Here is a 21,648-nt window from a genome sequence, read left to right on the forward strand (position 1 = left end):
GAGGCTGCAGTATTTTTTTCTTTCTTTTTACACCGTGCTAATGTTGGTCATAATGCAGCCTCATTGCCATCATGGCTGATCCAAGGCAGAGTTGCTGCATATGTTTCAAGAAAAGAACAACTAATCAAAGGCAGCGTCGGACTCATACGTCAATTGCTTCAGACGCTCTATTTCCCCCTTCCTCTATGTCAAGCTGTGTGTAAAAGTGTCCTACTGGGCTATGATCACTTCCTCCCTCTCGTCTCTGCAATTAAGCAAAGCTTATTCTCTCCCTTTATTTTTAGTGTATGTATTTCACAGGACTCTTGACGTATAATTCCTTTAATTACAGAGCAAGGGGGACCGAGATGTCTGTGGATCAAGTCCCAGCAGCAGCTATCAATCACAGGAGAGGGACAAAGAGAGTTTAGAGCAAGGGAAAAAGAATGGTAGAGAGACACCGTGAACGAGATGAAAAGATCAGGAGAGGAGGTTGAAAATGATGACAATGGCAGAGAAAGTGTAGAAAAAGGAAAAACTAGTGACATGGATGTATGATCCTCAAGAGTGTTCAATCATGCTGCATACCGTCACTAATGTCGTCTGACTCGGTTGTGGAGAAACACTCAAAGTTTACCTGTAATTTTGAGAAAACATTTATATATTTATTTTATTTATTAGGTGACCCTGATGCTGTAAAGGCCATTTCAGCTTTTCTTTTTCCTGTGTGTTTTGGATTGTTTTGTATATTCATACCAGGTTTGTTTTCTGCCCTTTGTTGCTCGTATAAACACAAAATTCCTCCCGTGTTCGGCAAGAAGCCAAACACTAATATCAAGGATGTTATGTTTTCTTTATCTACAGTACAATGCCAGCCAGTTTTGTGACAAAGGCACATTAGTCACACAGCAATTACATAAACACTTCAACTGTTGGTTAAAAAAACTACAAGAAAAACATTCAGTAGTTCACACTGTGAACTTTGGCTGCTCATATGAAAACAAATGGGAGATAAATGCCATATTGTCTTCAAATTAATTAGCTCTCATTAAGGGATAGTCCTTTGTTTGTTAATCTAATTATCTAGCCAGGGAGATCAAAATTTGTGACATAATTATGCCGAAAATGTCACTGCTGCCATTCAATATCATGCAGTATAATAGTCTATAAATGTTTGTTGTGTTAACTGAAAGGCAAGACTCTAAGCAACCACTATGATTTTACTTCCCTTTTCAGCAAAACAGGAATAATGTTCCAGGTTCCCGTCTAATAGTGATCCCACTTGCCAAATAATATTTCACCAAACCATTTCAAACAAGCGTTGACCTTTAACTATGTGTATTAAACCTTTTAAAGTTGTGTACGTAAATACAACATAAAATCCCTCTTGCTCATTCTTTATTACGTGATGTATATACATTGAAAAACCGAGGCTGCAGTGGGTCACGTTGAGTAAATCTACTTCACAAACCAACTCAGACATACACAAACTACTGTAATTACTTGACTTTGTATGAGTCTTTAATATTTGCCCCTCGGAGTCATTAACACCTTCACTCTTATGCACAAGTATGCATGAGAGATCACTTTGCCTTTGTTAATGTTTCACACTTTACATTCAGCATGTGCTATAACCAAACATTGTTAAAAACCAGCTTCCTCAGCCACTAATAAACAAATGCATCCGTTTTGTTCATGGTTCCAATATTTTTGAGAGCTCTTTTGTGTGTTCGCTGCCCCCCTGCAGAGTTCAATAAAGCCTTATTTAATTAAAAGTTACAAAGTTATCCACGGCTACTTTAAACTTCAGTCTTTTAATGTGAAAATGCTTAAGACGCAGTGTGTTGTTTACTTGTAATCTAGGCCAGCCATGAGCTCCACATTATTTGGAACCACAGGTAGCCAAAGTGCACAAGACCTGAAAACAGAATTTAGTAATGACAGTTTCAACTTTGAATGCAGTATCCCTGGTAATATATGACTATTTGTGACATATCTCCGTTTTTCTGGGGACATACAGTACATTTTGTTTGTCCATCTTTTCAAATGAATACATCTGTGAAAATAAATATTATTATTTTGACTAAAGATATAATTGGGCTTCCCATCTAATCACTGATAATTGTGTGAATCTGCTTTATTGTGCCATCCTTTAATCCCACCTGACAATTATGCTTGTCAGTGATATGGGTTTTTGTTCAATGATGCACTCAAGGCCTTTTAATTTGAAAGAGTTACATGAAGTATAAAGTTTGTATTATAACCATAATGCAGTCACTCTAATGAAGAAGATGAATACAAACAAACAAACAAAGGTTACAGGATGCAGGCTTCATGGAGTATTTTATTTCCAAAGAAACCCTGTGTGTGTTTTTGTTAATGTGATTTTCTAATTGGAGGTCACAACTGTTACCTGCTGTTATTCTGTCCTTTTTTAAACTGCACAAAAACCTAACTCCAACCCCGATTCAGAATTAAACTTGCATGTAAAACATATTCTATTTGCTTTTAAAATTACATTTAATTAGATTCCCAAATTTCCACCTGTGAACACCTTTACCGATCTGTTAAACCTAATTGATTTCAATGAATCAGTGCTTTGTGTTGCGTTTCTTTTTTACCACGAGGTTAAATAGCCTCCTACTCAAACTTCACTCTCTCTGTGGCAGTAATTGGATCTAGCTGAGCTAACATGAAGTGCTAAATGAGTCAGCAGCTATTAGAGACAAGGAACATGGAGTGAGGGCACAGGTTAGGTTGCGCATGTGGGAGCACACTGTCTGCCAAGAGGAGACTATTTTTTTTGTATATTCTATCCTTATGACCCTGGGGTCTTTTACATTGCTGGTCTTCACTGTAGTGTGTGTGTGTGTGGGCAGAAGTGAAGACAGTGACACTGAAAAAGAAAACTCAATAACCACTAATGGAGTAGAGTGAACGGAGTAGGGTAGGATGAGAGGGGGGAAGATAGTAGGGAAGAAGGATGGAAAGGAGGAGTGTCAGGTGAAGATGATGTTCGAGGCAAGGAGACAGATGAGCACAGTGGAAGGAAAGACAGGAGTCACATGACTATAAGAAAGAGGGGAATACACGAAAAGGGTGGAGGGGGATTCGGCAGAAAGAGGGGGGAAAATGAACATTGGTAGATCAATAAAGACCAAGATGGAAGGAGGTAAATGGAAAAAAAAGGTGGTGAGAAGCTGTGGAGAGGCTGGAGGCGGGGGCATAATATAATAAGTGTTAACCTTGTTTCAGATGCTCATTCATCTAGACTTTCCGCCTAACCTGGTGATTAAAAACCATGTACAGATCTGTGAAGGACCTGCCTGAAGGAAAAAAATAATGCATTTTAGTTGATTAATAAGAAATTGAACAACACAAATATTAATTATTAAATTTAATTGCAGTTCAATCTCTTCATCAATATATTAAATTATATAGAAATTCATTGTTTGGTGTTGTAATGGATGAATCAAATAATTTACACATTTAATTTACATAATACAGATGAAGTATTAAAAAGGCACTTTAATTTTCACTCTCCCACTGCTTTGCCTTTTCCTGTTAAATTGAGTCTGCTTAGTTATTTTATGAAATGATATATAAGGAAATGTGTTAAAAAAATATGATGCAAGTGTAACATGGGATGGAACAATGATTTGTAAGATAGCCTGCCCTTTAACTTGATTTATCCAATAGCATACTGGTTAATTTGGGATGCATGGCCCCAACTGTCATGAAATGTCTAAAAAGGGGAAACTAAATAACCTTGCAAATCAAATGGCAAAAAAGATTATGTTTAAAAACCGATGACATCCATATTTCATTTGCAAATCTGCCCATTATAATTTCAAATAACGGCTTACTTTTTAATTTTATTTGTATGTAAGGGTTATTTATTAATGCCTGTTTTGAATAAGAACAATGAAGTGATTCACATTAATTCACTGCAGCCCGTGCAATCCTCAAAAGAGAGCAAGCTAAAAAGAAATATTTAGTGCAGATGTACAGAACCAAGAAAGAAAGGGATGAGTGAAGAGCGGGAGATAAAAAGTGGAGGTGGAGTAAAGCATTGGGGATGGGGGATTAAAAATGAGGGTTAAAAGCACAGAGAGACAAATGTGAAGGGCGTAAGGCAGACACGTATTTAGGGAGGGAAGAAAGAAGAAAGGGAAAAGAAGGACAAACTGTTGGTAGGCTGCAGGTTTGAGAGTGAGGACAGTGAGGGGAGGGAACATTAGCTCTGGGAGGATGGGATTTGGGGACCAAAGAGACTGGGGGCAATGGTTATTGTTACAGAGCTTGTAGAGGGCAAAAAAAAAAAAACATCATAGAAGCTGAGTTATTGTGAACAAGTGGAATTCACTCTGTGCTTGGAAACGAGGATTGACAAGAGGAATGAAGAAGACATGATGTAATACTGTGGTCGGAAACAAGACAGCACTATTGTTTCACTGACAGGTGTGCTTGTCTTATCTCATCACTCAACCTGGAATGAAGACACGGCACTTAAATCACGATAAGATAAATGAAAGTCCCCCATTTTTACATTTTCTCCACAAATTAGCATAGCATTAGTGGCCATAGCAGTGGCAGTGATGTTTGATGTTGAAATCTCTTTACCGTCATTTTTTAAGTTAACATTGTTTTAATTTAGCTGACAGCTTTCTGCAAAAGTCACCCAAAAAATATTCCAGTACAAAGACCTTACATTTCAGCGTCAAAGACACATTACTGCAATGTAAAACACACTTTCTGTTTCAGAGTTAAAATGATATCTTTTGTCGCCTCCATCCTTTTCCTCAGACAAAATAGCTACTGAAATGAAATAGCTGCACATGATATGACATGATTTGCTATTTATTCAGCAAATCACATGCTATTTATTTTAAATGTTTGTTGGCTTAGAGAGCAAACAAACTCAGTATTTATGGAAAAACAGTTTTGGTCAGCGGTGTGTGTGCGTGTGTGTGTGTGTGTGTCTCTACAATAGGATGAATCCTAACATAGTCCCTCACATTGTGCAGTTTGTTTTTCTTTTAGTTTAATGAATTATTTTAGTTTGAACTTGAAACTGGTTAAATTCACTTGATCTAGAGCTGTGCTGTGATCCACGGGCATGTCCCATATCTTATATATGATACAGTGTTTTCCATTTTCAGAACTGTTCTTGCTTTAACTTATTTTGGGGCTATTGGTTCTCTTTACCAATCAATATCTTGACCCTTGAAGTTTTTGCTTGAATCCTCCTCCCACACACATGTCATCATTTACATAAGAGGCACAGAAAAACCTGCAGCTAATTGGTTGCCCCTTTGCTTTGTCTTGTGGGCAATGACCCAACATTCAGTATATACTGTACCCACGTCAAACACAATACAGATCATTTGAAAGAGAGAATAGTTTGCAATAATAATAAATAGAATAAACTGTATTTATATAGCACTATCAAGTCAATCAAGTCTAATCTCACATGGCACCCTGCCCAACAGTTTACATAATGAGCAAGCACTAGGCATCAGTGGAGAGAAAAAGGCTCCTCTTTTAATCTCAGACAGAGCCAGACTCAAAGATGTGCAGCCATCTGGGGTGAGAGGAAAATCGGGGACAGAGGACAGGTGGGGGGCAGAAAGGGGGGAAATCAACAATCAAATAATACAAGTTTGTCAAAATAAAAATAAAAGAGGAGGAAAGGGAGACAACAAGAGACAGAAGGAACATGAACCCACAGCAATAGAACAAAACAATACAACAAATGATAAACAACATGAGCTAAACAAGACAACTTGACTCTTGACTGTACAGTAAGGCCAAGGTGTCTTTCCTAACTGGTGCGAAAAGCCAGTGAGAAGTCTTAGGAAGTTTTTTAATTACAGAAGAGTCTGAACTGCTCTGACAAGTTGGGAACTGCCACAGAAAAGGCTCTATCTCCCCTGTTTATTAGCCGTGATCTAGGCACATGTAAGAGCATCTGATCACCTTAGAGCTGGAGTGCGTGGCTTCAAGAGCTCCATCTTGAATGCAGGTGCCAGGTGAGACTTTTAAAAGCAAGTAATACCATCTAAAACTAATCCTAAAAAATGACATGTAGCCAGTGTCAAAAAGACCATAACAGGAGTGATATGCTCTCTGTGTTGTTGTCCCTGTCAAAAGGCGAGCAGCAGCAACCTGTTAGCAGTGAAGAGACGACTGATTAAGACCAACATATATGAAGGCATAAATGAACCTCTCCAAGTCTTACAAAATTAAACTAAACGGGCCAATGGCACTGTGATAACCATCTGAGAGGTCAGTTTGTCCAAATGACATATAACTTATTTTTGAGAGAGAGTTGATGAGAGTTGATAAGTTTAACTCCATCCATGTCCAGCAGAGACTGAAAGGAAGCCCAGCTGTATCTGTAAATCATCTGCAAAAAGATGGAAAGATATGTTGTTGTTTTTTTGTTTTTTTTTAAATAGACCCCCAAGGGCAGCAGGTACAGTATGAAAAGGATGGGCCCTCAGGATAGAACCCTGAGGCACCCCACAGTTAAGAGGAGAAACGGCCGAGAAATATTGACCTAGATGAACAGAGAAGCTACTATTTTCGGCACCATGGACAGAGACAAGAACAGAGAGTCATTGCTCCTGCTTCATTTTACTCTGACATGTGATCACTCTTCACTTAGAAAAATCATTTTTAAAATTTTTAAAATGAATTGGATTAAGCATAAGTAAAATACTGCATAAAATAGACGAGAAAGTGAGATTTAAGTTTTTTTTTTAAACAAATGCTTGACTGAAAAACAGACTTGGGGGCAGGAAACGGTCACTGACTTTTTGTCCTTGTGCTATTAATCTGTGATCTACATCAGATATATAAAAAAGAGCAGAATAGGAGAAGAGGAAAATTAGTTGGCAATGAGAGAAAGATGATGAGGAAGATAATTGGATAGGTAAGTGACTGGGTGACTTAGGGAGACACAGCCAGAGAGGGAGAACTGTGCAACAGTGATGGGCACAGTCAATGGAGTGAGCAAGGGATTAAAAAAAGAGAAAGAACAGCAGAGAGAGTCAGATAGAGGAGAGAGGACACACTCTATTGGCTCTCAGCATGGCCCAGGGGTAATTTCCTCTCCACATGAGAAATGCATGCTGGGATATGGAATCACCTCCAAGGGAGGGTAATGATGCATTGCCAGAGCTGTGGCCCTGAGGCACAACTGTGTGTGTGTGTGTGCGCCTGCGTGCACGCTCTGACCATCATCCTGCCTGTTCTGGTTAAATTGCCCATTGTGGTTATTTTCCTTTTCTAAGGTGTCCTGTCTGTTTGTGTGTGTGTGTATGTGTCCGTGACCTTGGGACGACAACAACGCTCATCTGCCTTCTCTGCAGTGGTGAGCCGCACCAATAAAATGAAATGATAGATCAAAAAGAGGCAAAGCCATTAACGTGAATCAGGTGGCAACGCTTAACATCGAAGCTGATTCAATCAGATGCAACATACACTGATACAGAGGCTGAGGTTAATGTCGACATGATATTTCGCTGTTAAGTGAAGAACTGAAAAGCATGACACTGATTTGCTGTGTTCACTCGTGTGTGTGCGTGCGTGTGTCGTCAGGTCTGAATCTGTCATGTTCTTTTGAATCATACATTTCATTCATGTTTTTATGATAATTACCACGGCTAACAGTCTCATCAATTAACATCAATCAAACGGTCTACACATATATACAGGATGAGACACAGGCATCATGCAAATGCCCCTATTTAGCACAACAAACTAATGCACTGAGCCGGGGAAAGATGCTGCTGCTTCATACTAAAAGAAAAAGTATGGCAATGGATGCTTTCCATTTCTCACCCTCCCACCACCTCTGTGCCTCCCCCGTCTCTTGACACTGGCGGCATTTCAGAGGGATTATGGGAAAATGTCACACCAGCACAATTACTGTATATCTTCTTTCCTCCCCAAGCCTTACTTCACCTCTCCTCCCCTGTAGCTGGCAATTGACACCACAGCGTAACCACACTTTATCAACAGACCTAAGCACATAGAGCACATGAGTGTCTGCTTTGACAAATTTGAAGGCTTCATCTTAATATGCGGTGATACTGCTCTAAAAATAATAAGTTTTAGTTCTACATACCTGAAGCACTGAAATTTCATCAATTAATACTGATACTGTGATACTGGTATGCGTTTATTGTGATTGCAATTTGATTTGAGATACCCGTTTTTAAAACAAGCTTTACGTCAATATTTACTGTGTTGTACAATAGATTAAGCATTACCACAAGAGATGGCATCAAAGTATTACCTACGATGCTTAGAACTCAAAGCTGTAGATTAATAACATTTAAATGTTAACCACTGCCAAAACTGTTCATACAGTGTTGATTAAGCCAACATGACTCAGTCTGTATTTCTCACTATAGAAGTTTTGGGGGGTGGTTTGGATTTTGAAACAAAATTTAAAAAAAGCCTGGGAGTTAAATCAGATTTCTCTGAAGTCACAACTGAGCAATTGAGGATGAACTGAAGCATACACAGCGTGGATAAAGTGAAACTGCTTCATACAGCAGCACTTTGGCTGAAAAAAACACCAAGAATCGCCCACAAAGCAATAAACCTGCATGTTCAGTTGGACTTCACGATCGTATGTTTATCACAGTCATAATTTTAGCCTCTCACAAATGCGATATTGAAAAGGCCTGCTCTGCCAATTGCAATTGAGTGCTCCCCGAACAGCCTGTGTGTCTGTGCCAATCTGTCTGTGTCTGTACCTGACAGCTCTATGTTTCCTGGGTGCAGTTCGGACAAGTAACGCTGCGGTAAAATACGGTTAAACGACTTGTAACTGATCAAACCAATGTAGAAAAAGACTTGATGGCTCCATTTCTGTCACTCACTCTCTGCATGTGAGTGTGTGTGAGAGAGAGACAGAGACTGGGGAGAGGAGTGCTGGAGAAAAACTAGGTCAAAGTAGTGTTGTGGTAATTACTCAGAGGCCCACAGGGGGCAATAGAGATTCCACACTGGAACTTTAAAGATAGGAATATACATCTATATTTTCGTTTTTGTATACCCTATATATTTTTGAACTGGCATAAAACATAAAGCAATGAAAGTGGAAAGATTAAACTGCAGTCTTTGCAGTTTAATATTAATTACTGAGCCCCAGTTATGTATGCATTCCTATACATGGATCTCTGTGTACATCATCCTTGGACTTTAGTGCAGTCTTGCATGAGCTGTGCATTACCGACTTTACACTTTACAATGTATTAATTAGCGTTTTTCTTAGCGTTCACCACATGAATTTCAAGCAGCTGCACGTCTTACCTGTCGGCACCATTTTGCGCAAGGCTCATTCATTTATAGGGTTGCAGGTGTTAAGGTCAGTGTGATGTACTGCTCTCATGCTGGAGAGAGATTGTGACCTTTCAGATGAGTTGCTTGCAGGGAATCATGCATCAGGTGTGGTTATTGGACTCAGCAGGAGTCAGAAATGACCCCAGACGTTAAATAAAGCTGACGGTGGAAAAACAGAGGTGCAGGAGGTTAGAATGAGAAAACAGATGAATGCACAGAGATGGGAAAACGCAAAGCTAAACCTATTGTAGAGAGTTGAAATCGCAGTTGCAACCGTTGCTTGTTAGCCATGCCGCTGTGTACGCATCTTCACATGTGTTTATTTAAAAACAGAAAGCCAACTCACACACACGCCCACAGAAACTCACACCAATATTATTTATAATCTAAATTTCTCATTTCTCAAATGAGAGTGGCTCACAGGTGTGCTGCTGCACGCAACATGAAATAAAAACAAAATAAAGAGCAGCTTACTGACTTTAAATAAACTGTAATTGCTTTTTTTTTTCTCCAAAACTCAATGCATAATAGCCTGATGTATTACAAATATACTTTCCCTGAAAGTTTCCCTATGCTCCCATTTGATTTAGTTTTGTGCTTTAGCAGAGAAAGAAAACTGCTTGAATAACATTTTAGTAACCTTAAACGAGCAAACTCAATGTCAGTACTGTGCTAGAATGGCAAGGGACTAGGTGTTGATGCATTGTAGGATGGTCAACAACCACCACCATTAGCTATATTCAAACAACAACATCCCAGGAGAATTAATATAAACACAGATCTGCCATTTGTGGCAGTACATTAGTATGGAAAGCCCAGAAGCAGAAAGTCATTGCTTCACTCCCCAGACTGTCGGGATAAATCAGGATGACGAGGTACAAACAGGAGCCCTTAAACCTCCCACCGCCAAAGTGCCCTTGAGCAAGAACCTTGACTTCTCAGCTGCCACGGTGGAACTCTCTCAGTCCCCTCTAGATCGCACTGCGCGCACAGTGAATCTACCCTTGTTAAATAAAGCATCACATCTCACACTGCTAATGGTAGCCATTGTAAACATACACACCCAACAGTAGTTATTTCCTGTGGGGAGAGACATGACTATTAATCATGTAAATGTTTGGTTTTCTCATTGTTAATTTCATTATTTATTTTCTTCCCGGGAAACTCTCTCAGTTTTGATCGTAGACCCCCGCCTCGGTTGTGATCTGCAGCGTCAGTTCACTTTTTCCACTGAGTCATGATAAAATAACTGATGATGATGATGATGATGATGACTCCATCACTCTCTCTCTCTTTTGCTCCATCTCTACACTGCACTTCTGCAGGTAGAGGCAGCTTGACAGTGATGATAGGTTGTTGGGTGTAGAGGCATTAATCCAGCATCTGAAGTGTTTTAACCCTCATGAAACGCAACAGTTTCTTTTCTTTGTGTCTATTAAAGCAGTCTGTCCATTCTCTGTTTTAATCCCCCTGCGTCTCACTTTCACTCTCTCCCCCTCTCTCTCTCTCGCGCTTCCCTGTTATTAAACTCTCTGCCCCCTTTTTTCTCTGCAGGGTATTAAAGGATCCTTAAGACACCAGTCTCCATGTTAATGATAGTCCTGTGTTTGTTTGCATTTGAGCAAGGCATTCCCGTCCACACGTTTGTCCTTTCAGACGGACAGACTCTTTGTCCTCACAATGACATGAGTAAGAAACACAGATCTGGGCAGACGGAGAGAGAGTGATGCAGAGGTATGGCAGGCTGCTGTGTGCGACACAAGGTTGTTGGTGATGTCCTTCCCTTCATAGTGGTGTGTGTGTGTGTGCGTGCACATCCCGGTGAGCGATGGCACTCGCTGCAGTAAGTAACATGTGCGTTCAGGCGTGATCATGTTTGCTTTCTCCCCCGTGTATATAGTTTGTACCTTTTGTGTGTTTGCTCCGAATCACTTCGGTGATTTTGCAGTATTGGAATTCCATTTTTCTGCGCTCAGTCCTGAATTGTGTGAAATGCAGATCACATACATATTATATGCACATTTGTATGTTGGTTCTGTTCTGTATTGAATTTAGTGCCGTCAGATATGCATTAACTGCTGTTCTGAACAGGTAAATGTCAGCATGGATGCATATTGAGATACTGACATACGCAGTACACACATCTTGAAAAGTTTGCTTTTAGCAATATAGATCTATTTCCTGTTAACTTAATTAGACAATGCTTGCATTCAGTGAATGCAACAATTCCTAAATATATAGATATGTTCACAGTTTTGCTGATGTGCAAATTTATCACAGGGACTCTTTTCAGCCCATACTTGACTGCATTCATGATGTCAGAACATGCGTGACTCTAAACTTTCTTCACTTAAATGAAAACAAAACAGAAGTCATATTGTTTGGTCACCCTGAGCGAGTGTTTGTGTGTACACAAGAATCCAGCCTTGGCGTCCACTTTGACAGTGCTTTTATATTCAACAAACAAATCTTGGCCATCGTTACGTTGAGCTTTTTCCAACTAAGGCTCATCACCAAGGTGAAGGCTTATCTCCCTCACAAGGTTTTAGAGGCTCTAGTCCATGCTTTTATAACATCTCAGCTGGATTATTGTAATTCCCCCTATGTTGGTTTAGACCAATCATCTGTGCAGCGACTGCAGTTGGTCCAGAACACTGCTGCTTGCCTTTTAATAGGAAGGCAAGCATGTGTTGCGCCCTCTCCGCTGGCTTCCGGTTTGTTTTAGAATTGATTTTAACATTTTGTTGGTTTTTAAAGCTCTTAATGGTTTGGTACCATCTTACCTCTCTGATCTTCTTCTTCTTCACACCCGCTCCTGAGGTCTGAGCTCTGAGGTCTAATAACAGGCTGCTGTTAGTTTTGCCAAAATCCCGACTAAATACCTGGGGCAATCGGGCCTTTTCTGTAGCTGCATCCTAAACTTTGGAACAAGTTACTTCTAGTGTTCTATTGTTATTGATTTTATGTTTTATACCTTTTATGTTGCTGTGCCTTTAAATCTGTAAAGCACTTTGGTCAACCATGGTTGTTTTTTTTTTGTGAGAAGAGACAACACTTGTGTTTAGAGAAAGAAAAACCCTATTATTAATGGCTGGCAGACTTTGTTTATTTACATTTACCAACAATAAAGCACTTTAGACACATAAACGTTACCACAGCCAAGACTTTGCATGTGAACTCTGGTCTCTGGTGTGACAGCGGTGCTTTCTACGTCTACGGTTTACCCCAAACACGTCCTGCTGACTCCACTCCCATAAATAAATGTTGTGCTTATTAAAAACAAAACACAAACATAAAGCCCTTAAATCTAATCCAGCCACTGATTATTTTTTCCTTCAACTTGCTGTTGCAGAACATTATTTCTGGAAACAGCATTGGTTGACCAAATATTGCTGTAATTGATCATTTAGCTATATATTTCAATCACGGAGTTTACTTTCGTGGCAGAAATCATTTTTTAAGGATGGGTAAACATGGAAAATAAGTTTTCTTACCAAATTATACCACTTAAGAGAATGCAGCCATCTGTATCATTGAATTCTTGCTTAGTGAATACTAGGGAGGAAATAAACCTTCGATTTACTGATAACTGATCTAATAAAAAAGTGAAAAAGCTCATACATTCACTTAATGAAGGAACCAATGTTTCCATAGTGGTATACTGCTTTAATAACTTCCATTGTACTTCATGTTCAGTGGAGCCAGTTGTGAATAGTCTGTGTGATCTATATTTATGACCCCATCCATGATGGAGCTCCAGCAAATGATGCTTCACTGAAACAGCGTTCGCTCCTGCTTCCTTCATATAAAGAAAAAGAAAGTTAATCGATGACTTATTACGAGTATTTGACGTACATTCTCACACAACATACACCCGGCATTTTGCATTTTGCCTCATACATGACACAAAGCCATACACACAAACATGCAATAACATTGACGGTGCATCGATATCGCAGTACTCGATGTCACCATTCATTTTAATTACTCTAATCTCTCCTTCTCCTTCCATCTTCTACTTAAAATGTAAGCAAAATAGTCAAATAATCGTGCCCAGTTGCCTTAATGATTAATTTCGCATCATGTTCTGTTGTTTTATACATATGTGATCGCCACTATCTTCTTACTTTTAATGTCATCAGCAGCACTGTTATCAGCATGTTCCTTGTATTTTCTTGCACAGCCTTCAGCAAATACTGTACTCCTTCCATTTCTGTGCTGTGTTATTGCTCCTGTGTGAACTAATGAGAAAAGCAGGTGCATAAGCTAATCACTGGTTTATTAGTTTTTCTTCCCTCTTGCGTCACCTCACTGATTGCACTCTCTCCCTCTCACACACAAACAGGCTGCACACAAGGCAGTGCTGAAATATTAATATATCCTAACCCACACAGTGCCCGTCGCAGAGTTTAGTCACCTCAAGGTGAACTGTAAACTAAGTTTGAAATCACCATGTAATGTCTAAGCAGAGGTAAATCAGGGTACACCATGGAGCCATTTTGTGTCAAGTGTCAATGGCACACTTACCTCTTCTGGTAAAAGCAAGTCAGATGCAGGTTTGGATAAAAGGGAGTTTGGAAATACAACAGGTTTATAGTAATCATTTCAGTGTTTGTTCTCAATAGCCGCCAAAGGTAAAATGCTGGTCTTACTTTAGCAGTTAAAGTTAAACATATAGAGTCGGGGGCCACTAAACCAGAGCCTCTAGATATTGTTTTCAACGTAACAAAAATAAAACTTCAGAAAAGTGTATGTGCTTGAAAGATTTCTTCGCATCTTGCTTTTTTCGAAATCTCTGCCCAGTGGCTGTTTGTTTTATGGTCCACTCCCACTCTCACAGACATCTTGTTGTGACTACATTTTTGGTAGCACTTTATTAGTGTTAGATCTCCTGTGGCCATTCCAGCGTCACCATAAAATAGACCAATCCTGCATTACCAAACATTCAGGCACAAAACCATGGAGACATTTAATATAGTGGCGATTGCTCTAAGACAGCAAGGGAAACTCGGCTTCCTCTAAAATGTACTGTGTTGTATTTACATTTAAATACTAAACATGCGCTAGAACTCACTAAGAACACATCATTAGTTCGGAATCAGCTGATTTTCGTATTCCTGTGTGCTCAGCTTCAACTGTTCTCTATGGGAGGGCACAGAAGAGTTTTCTTCACTGCAGTGAGAAACTGCGGTTCCTCACTTCCGAGGAAGCTCAGCTTCAACGATAGTGGATTTGGGGGTGTCTGAAAGGCTGAACCAGTTTTTGATTGACAGCGTTGCAGAAACATACACAACAGCGGAGCCTTTTCTGCCTCAGTCCTGTGTGGATTTTGTGAGTTACTGTAAGTCTGTAGACAAATATGTGGTGGTTGTGTGTTATTTGCTTGGCGATATAGCCCATTTTCGTTTGTCGTATTGTCTTCTTCTAATTGTTCATTTACAGAATTTGTGAAGTGAGCTCCCCCCGCTTCAAAGACTGCCACGGATTTTATCAAAGTCTGCACTTAAAAATAAATTATCTATCACTGAACGTTTTCAGTGGGCAAATGCCATGTACATGCACAGTCACACATACAGGATAGAGGAGAATGATGGTCGCCTGTTGAGATTAATTACATACATTTAGATGCTTTCACACCAGAGGTCTATGTAGTTCACACTGCGTCTTAGGGACTTGTTAGCTCCTACTTGGTTTTCTCACCTCAATAAGAAGCATAAGTGAGGTAAGTGTATCTCTACTAGCTGAACTGCTAAGCCATTGTAGCACCGGTTGATCTGTAAATAATATACATATTGTTGGATGGCTTATGTCACTGTATATGCTGCTTCCAACTCCTCAAGGCTTGTTCCTATAACCCTAACTCCTGTAAGTGTTTGATGTGAAAAAACCTGCTGAATATGGGCACTGCAGGATGTGATGCACACATAAATCACTTGTTGGGTCCGTAGCACATTTGAGGTCAGAGTAGATAAGTGTTTATTAGGTTGTGACTTCACAGGGTTTCTTCCAACTTGTCTCACTTTAGGCCGCACCACACAACAACTGTGTTGTTTGTAGGTCGTGTTGCTAGTGTTGTAGGTTTGCACCTGCTACGTTCATGTATTTGCGACGGGACGCCCTTACTCTCTCTCACCATACCACAGACGCAAGCATTGATTTTAACAAATATGAATCTTTTATACAAATGCACAAACTTGAATTTCACAAAGAGTTGAGTCACTCCATCTTTTATACATCAGTTGCTTTTAGTCATAGCTGTGCAATTTTTCACCTTACTCTTCTCTCTCTTTGGTGTTTAAGAAATCAAGGGGCAGACAGAGGCGATGGATAGCAAAGCCAGAAGAAACAAAATAGGAGAGTGCATGGAAAAAAAATTTTCTGTGTGTCGTGTACCTCAGTGCAAAAGTGAGTTTAGAGTGCGTGTGGGCACGAGGAAACATTTACAGATGTGTGTAGTTGTGGGTGGAAAAAAAAAAGCCTGTGTATGTGTGTGAGCCGAGTGTGACCATGTTGTCTGGCAACCTATCTCTCTTGTTTAATGTCAGGACAGCTCTCTGGCCTCTGTGATAAATGTCTAACTCTGCAATAGTTGATGAATGTATTACATGCATGCAGATGCACACACACACACACACACACGTACATAGGCCTACCAGTGCTAATATGTAGCCTGACCTTATCATTGTGAGATTCACATGGCAGAGCAAGTCTGTATAATTTGTGGTTACATGATGCACATACACAAAGTGACAGTGCTGACAAGTTCATTATGTGTAAAGAATGAAGGTGCATTTGTTATATCATGTACACACACACACACACAGGAGTTTGTGCAGGGCCTTATTTGGACCAGGTTTTGGTCTCTGTGAGGACTACCGGTCCTGGCACGGTCAGTTTTTATGCCAGAAAAGGTCCTAAAGAGATGAGACATGTATAAACACACGCATGCGCGCATGTATAGGCCGTCCTCCTCATTAGCATCATCATGATATAAAATCGCTCACCTTGCTTGTTTGTCATTCAGAGGACAGAGCCGGCTCGTTGACGTGATTGCATCTCAGCTTGCAAATCAAGAGACAATGCGGCTGTAATTTTTCGGCACGCTCTCCTTCATCCAGCAACTTAATCATCTGTCTGCCTTGTGACTGACGGAGTGCCGTGAGTGCGCGTTTGATTGGTCAATTTCTTCACTTGTGTTGCAAGTTGCAATGCAGCTGAAGTTAGAGTGGTTCCTCTCAGTCTTATTGCTGGGCACTCTGCTGATGGAGGTTCACCAACGTCATAAACATTTGTCATGAGTGGAGCACCACTTGTCTTCTGGTTTTCTTTGCCACATTTGATTGGTTGACACAAATAGGAAAAATAATGAAAAGCATTAAAATCACACCTAATATTTCATGTACACGGAGCTCCTGCTCATGATTGATGATTGTTTTTTTCCTTTTGTTCTTTTATCTGCTCTTGCTGAATTTGTGTGACTTTGTGACTTAAACTTGCTATTTAAATGATTATTATTGTTGCTTTTTTTTGATAGATGTGAGAATATTCTTGCTTTGGATACAGTGGAATGTATCGCTCAATATTAATGATTGCAGCGTGTGATGCATTGTAATGGTGTAGGTCACCTCAGCTTCTATTGACTCATCTAATGACTGTTTGACTGAGTGTATAGTATGTCTCGCTGGCCTTTTGTGTGCCTCTGTATACATCCAGTAATTTCACTGTGTAAGAGGGCAACGGAGCTATTGGGTTGAAAATTACTAACCAGCAAATGTGGGATAATAGGTGTGTGCATATGTGTGTGTGTGTGTGTGTGTGTGTGTGTGTGTGTGTGTCTGCTTTGTAGATATGGAACTGTATGTGTGTGTGTGTGTGTTTGTCATGGATAAGCAATATGCAAGGGTGTGTACGAATGTGTGCATGCATTATTGAATGTTTATGTCCACTCATGCACTGTGTATATGCATTCTATGTGCCCTTCACTGTGTGTGTGTGTGTGTGTGTGTGTGTGTGCGTGTGTCTATAAATGAACACCTGTCTATCAGCTTAATGCCATGTTCAATTAGGCCTCCAATTTTGTGTGTTCAGCTAATTGCAAGGGCTATCGCTGTTGTTTTTTTTGTTTCCATTACACTGGCAAATTGCTCCATAGCTCTGCACAGTGCACACAAATGGTTTCCTTCAGCAGCCCCACCCATACTAGTCACACACACATACAATTAAATGGCTTTGTCAGCATTTATTTCCGAGTAGACACATTTATACAAAATTATCAAAAGAGAGAAGACTAGAAGCGACCGAAGCTTATGGAAGAACAAAGAAAAAAGCTCCATATTCACTTTTGTTCTCCTTTTGAATTTGACACTATGTTTAGTTGTGCTGTTGAAGTGCACTGTTCCATTTCTCACTTAAAGATTTACTCGTTTTGAAACGAGAAAGCAAATAAAGACGGATGATGTTTGATCTCATCAAAGGAAATCATGCTTTGTAATGTTGAGTAACGAATCATAATGACTTTGCCAATCAGCTTTAATAGATTTTTCATTAACTTTTGTTAAAATTTGTATCTTCTACTTCTTTTTCTTGATTAAACTGACACTCTCTAATACAATAGACTATAATGATATGAATAAATATGAGAGTGCATAGTTTTGCTCACCTTTCTACTGTATGTAATACATAATTATATTGTTCTTCAAGCATGCATGGCATACAATACCAGTTCTTTTCACTCCACCGCCCCCCGTTCCTCTGTCTGCCTCACTCGACACCTCTCGTTCTTCTCTCTCTGCCCTTTGCTCACTTTTATTCAACCTCCTGAGCCTCTTATTTCCAGCTGTACATAAGATGCTGTAGAGAAAGCCTATTGATTTTTCTCTTAGCCTGTGTGGTTGCTTTCTGGGCTCTGAGTGTAAAAAAAAAAAAAAAAGAAGAAAAAAAAAAGTCCACACTCCTCCCAGATAGAGAGAGAATGAAAAACGTGTATGGTGGTTTGTTTGAACAAAAGGGGGAAAAGAAGAGAGAGAAAGTCACATGTGGCCTCTTGGACTTAAGAGCAGCAATCTGCATTTACTCTTTCCATTCATGTGTCCTCTCCTTGCACTGTGTTGTTTTCAGTCTTTTCTTTTTTCTGTTTATGATTTGTGGAATTAATCTCAGTGGCAATTACATTTCCAGCTTACTTTTCTGTTTCCGTAGAGAGATGTGATCTATTATTACCAGAGTCACTTTCATTTGCTCAGCCATAGTGAGCAAAGAGGTGGATGTTGACGGGAGGTGACGTATTTTTATTGCAGCTGCCTCACGTACAGCTGATTTCCTTTTATTTCACCTCGTTTCTGGTCCTCTGTCACCTTTATCTATCTGTACATGTGTCTGCATCCCTCACCATGTCACCCTTTTCCATCCCCCACCTTTCATTGAACCGTTTACTTTAGCCAAGGTGTGTTCTATGTAGACAGAGCAGTAGTTGTCAGCAGAAATGAAAAGATACATTCTTACATGCAACCGTCATGTTGCATGTAACACAACAAAATTTGCATCAGCTAATGTGTTTTAGACGCAACAATGATGCATGAAATAAAAATGATTCAGTGGTTCATTTTGATATTGTTTTTTTATGCAAAGGATAATATTTTGAGTTTGTGTCATGGCAATTCAAAATACTTTGTCAGAGAAAGTGTTCAAATGAAGCGTGAGCTTATTGGATACAGTTATTTTCCTCACATCCTACCTGCTCCATTCAGTGTTTCATCGAGGAACAAAATGCAAAGTGACATCATGTTTCCACCGTGATGTTATTAAGCAGCACTAATTAGTTTGTAGAATAGATGTGGCGTTCAGTTTCTAGATCTATACATGCTGGTGAAACAAATAAATGTTAAGACTGTACATTTTAAAAGACCCCTGACATCCTTGTCCTTGTCTGTCAGTGATCTACTGTATCTGCACTTAAGATGAGTCCTGCTGCCTCGGCTGTGTGCGTGTGTGTGCACGTCACAGGAAGTCTTAAACTTTCTGTCAAGCATTTGTCCATGAACAGAGTTCACCGTTCCTGGATAGCATCTTAATTAAGTTGCACTTTTAATTAGAGAGTCCCCGCGCTGCATATAAAGTCAGTGTTGGTGCCTCTTCAGCTGCATCTTATTTTGACTGTTGTTTATTGGAGGAGTTGCTAAAGTCCCTACTTTTTATTGACTTTGCCTTGATTAATGCACTCCGTCTCAGGATGCATATAGAGGGCTTTCACACATAAACACAGACACACACACACACGCACACACGTAATGCACAAAGGAAAAGATGTGTAACCACCTTTGCCTCCAAACAGTTCCATGCATGGGCAGACTAAAGCAAATAAACATCCATAAGGATAACATATAAAAATGAAATATGAAATGAAGGAAAAATCAAGGGATTTGTCAAATTGGACATTGACTGTGAGAGTGGATGGTTTGTCTATGTGGTCCACCCCCCCAACCCCCATGTGGAGGATAAAGCTGTAGAAGATGGATGGATGGATGAAAGATCAAGATAGAGACTGCATTGAATAAAAAGAGAGGAAGAGAAAGGGGACTACAAAAAAGTTGGTGTGGATTAATGTAGCAGCCAATATTCCCACAGTAATCTGACCTGTCAAAGCTCACCAGCAGCAGTTGTACCGGACCTTTGTCACTGCGGTCATCAATTCACAACGCCCCCTTCTTTCTCTTTGTCCCCTCTCATCCCAACGTAGTGATCAAGATTGATGTTCATGTCCTAATTAGCATCTGCTTTTGTATGCACACTACCGGCCTGTCCATTTGTAGCCCTCCGATCTGTTAACAGACATGACAGGCCTTGTCTGATCACATTAAGGTCAGTTGGACAGGCTTTCTGTGTGGGGCTATCACTTCAGTCATTCAACTATGAGATGCTATTTTTACACCTCTGAAATGTGTATATAACCATGCAGTTTATGAGGATGTAAACATAGGAAATTAGAAAATAATACCACACTCGAGTGTGTTTATGTGCTATATTCTTGACACTTATAAGAATGTTCTAGGAATTAGTATTTACTACGGAGTTTAGGGAGCGTGTTTCCAGTGGCTACACTTACAGTAATGCAGCCGAATAAGAGTCTATTAATATCTAAAAACAGATAAAGACTAGAGGATTAATCTACAGTATTTTTGTCTGACATAGTGACGTAGTTGTTATCTTCTCGTACTTGAACTTAAAACATTCTCATGAAATGCATGCATTTATTGGCATTAGTTTGTGATATCATATCAATCAAAAAGATGTGTAATTATGTCCATCTATAGTTTTATTGGTTTGACTTCCATGTTTGCAAATTTAAGGGGACTGCCCTCAACCATTCTTATTTTACTGTGAATCGGAACACATCAGAAAATTACTTAAGAGTGTTTTAAGTTTTAATTGTACCCTCGGAGATTTAAAATAAAAAGCCCATGTTAGTTTCCCTCACATTTATTCAAAAATCTATTTTGATCAGTTAAAGATTTGAAGGCCTGTTGAGGCTAAAATTACCAGCAAAACATATCAAGTGTGTTTTATTTTCCCCTTCTGCTCTTCGTGCGGTGATAATGCATGGGTATATTTAAGTAGCTCGAATGTCACTTTCACTATACTTTTTCCTTCAAAAATAAAGACCAGCTGCTACTTTTTCAAACAATATCAACACAATCCATAACCTAAATCTTTATCACACCTGACACCAAAGATCAGCCAATACAGTTCTCCACTTGAGGCATGGTCTCTTTACTGATGTCATCCAGCTGCCGAGTTGGTCAGTCGCATAGTGTGTGTTTTACTTACTTTATATAACAATAAAGTAATTTATGTCCAAGCAGGTGTGCAGTAATTCATCATATGAATATCCACGGGCACTTATCATCCATACTGTTAGACTCCTTATGAGCACAGTCGCCTACATTTGTTTTTTATTTGTTTTATGTTTAGCCATAATTTATCACTTTCTCAATTACATAATTCACCAATTCACACAGGGAGCATGACAGTAAATGAGCACACAGTGAGGGGAAAGGCATTGCTGTCTCATTAATGTCTTTCTCTTTCTTTGTGTTCAACCTCCCTCTATAGCAGGGCTGTCAAACTCAACATTTTTGTTAAGGGGCCACATACAGCACAATTTCATCTCAAGTGGGCCGGACCAGTAACAATAGTGACCAACAAGAACTCCTTTGTTTTTTTCTCCTCTATTTTAACAAAACATGACATTTCTTGAGAAATATAAGTTTACTTTAAGTTTAGTTTAAATTTACTATTTGCACATCATACTGG

General features: G+C 39.5%; 1 protein-coding gene across 1 annotated transcript in view; it reads left to right on the top strand.

Moving 5' to 3' along the window:
• The window catches only part of ctnnd2a (catenin (cadherin-associated protein), delta 2a), a 151,373-nt gene that overhangs the window by 59,865 nt on the left and 69,860 nt on the right, over positions 1-21,648 (top strand). The gene's annotated exons all lie outside the window — the stretch shown is intronic.

Source organism: Solea senegalensis, linkage group LG1 (genome assembly GCF_019176455.1).
Source record: "Solea senegalensis isolate Sse05_10M linkage group LG1, IFAPA_SoseM_1, whole genome shotgun sequence".
Taxonomy (NCBI): Eukaryota; Metazoa; Chordata; class Actinopteri; order Pleuronectiformes; family Soleidae; genus Solea; species Solea senegalensis.